This window comes from Suricata suricatta, chromosome 2, assembly GCF_006229205.1.
Source record: "Suricata suricatta isolate VVHF042 chromosome 2, meerkat_22Aug2017_6uvM2_HiC, whole genome shotgun sequence".
NCBI classification, from domain to species: Eukaryota; Metazoa; Chordata; class Mammalia; order Carnivora; family Herpestidae; genus Suricata; species Suricata suricatta.
Genome location: NC_043701.1, coordinates 101,950,848 through 101,952,394, shown reverse-complemented (window position 1 = coordinate 101,952,394; position 1,547 = coordinate 101,950,848). Strand labels below are relative to the sequence as shown.

The 1,547-nt window shown below is 51.9% G+C and overlaps 1 protein-coding gene across 1 annotated transcript in view; it reads left to right on the top strand.

Annotated features, from left to right (window-relative positions):
* Positions 1-1,547, top strand: part of ADCY1 (adenylate cyclase 1) — a 110,886-nt gene that overhangs the window by 92,006 nt on the left and 17,333 nt on the right. The gene's annotated exons all lie outside the window — the stretch shown is intronic.

Below are 1,547 nucleotides of genomic sequence, written 5' to 3'. Positions count from 1 at the left end.
GAAAGGGTTTCACCCAAATGGGTGGGTTAGTGACCAGGTTCTTCCAGACAACAATGTATGGAATCTGACCCGGATGGTCCCCCATACGTTGATAAACTCTTTCTTCTATTGCTTCTATGATTGGAAGGTGGAAAGTACCCTCAGGGGGCCATCCTGCCTCGAAAGTAGGCCATGTAGATGTGCAGAATATAGTCATCTTTCCCTTTTCAACATCCATTGATAAGTTGTGAGCTCGAACCCTAACTTCCTTGAAGTGAAGCAGAACCAGGTCTAGAGGCTTTGAAGCTGACTTTCCCATGACATGAGTTCCAACAAAATAAAACAGCACAAAAGACAGGATTAAGCCACAGAACACAAAAATTAGTCCACCTGGCCAGGAGAGGAGAAAATGAAAGTAATCCAAAGGAAGATACATAGGATAAAGACCCCACATTCTCATAAGGGAATCCCTAAATGTAGTCACAGCAAAAATCGTATTTAGCAAACGGATGCATAGAGAACAGGCGCACGCACAGCAAACAAATGCAAGAGGGGTCTCACTGCTGCCACCAGTGGAGACCCCAGAAATACCACACTGCAAACAGACAGACACAAGTTGGCTCCCATGGAACCCCTCAGTCAGGGAGGAACCACCATTTTCCAAACAGACAGACACAAGATGGCTCCCGTCCTGGTGAGAGCTTATACCTTGCCTCCCTTCTGAGGAGGACTTACACAAACAGCTGCACAGGAAGATACACAAAATGGGGTCACACTGCTACCACCAGTGGAGACCCCCAGAAATCCTGGCAAGAGGAGATCTACTCCAGTCTCCCCGCTGTTCTTAATAGGGTCTCGCCCTGGCGCCCAATGAAACCCTGTAGGTGAGCCGGCTCTCTGGCGTCCCGGTGGGGTTCCAGACCCCACTCACCTACTCCTCCGGTTGGTGCAGACATCTCTAGGCACCCACAGCCCTGAGCTTTCAGCGGCACGTCCACCTGGCTCTTTTGAGGCTCACAAAGTTCCTGATGGGGTTGTTTCGGCCACCCCTTGCCTGGGCCCTGTGCACACGGGCCCGCGCACACAAGCAGACACAGAAACAGACAAGCAAAAACCTTGCAAGGAAACAAAAAACCAAGTGCACTCACCAGCTGGCAATCAGGCCCAATGTGTCGGCGTCCCAGGAGCTCTGGGGCAGGGAGGGGGATTTCCCGGCCAATGCACCAAATGTTGTGCCCAAGTTTGTAAAATCTCCCCAAATCACCCCAAAACAAACACCAGAGACTGCTAGGGAGACCGAGTCACGCCTGCAAAAGCAAAGAGCCTTTATTACAAGCTTAAGCTCGGGCTCACAGTCTCCAGCCAACCCGCTGGCCATGTGGAGAGAGCCCTGAACAAAGGCAGGGCAGGGCCTTTTATGCCTTTGGGAGGGGGAGTTATAGGAAATGATGACAGGTGTACAGTGATCCAATCCCTGCCCCCCCATCAACAATGGCAGTTGTGGGAGCCAATCACACCATCCGGAGCACTGACCAATCAGAGTGGGCCCAGGACGCCCCACGTGGGGC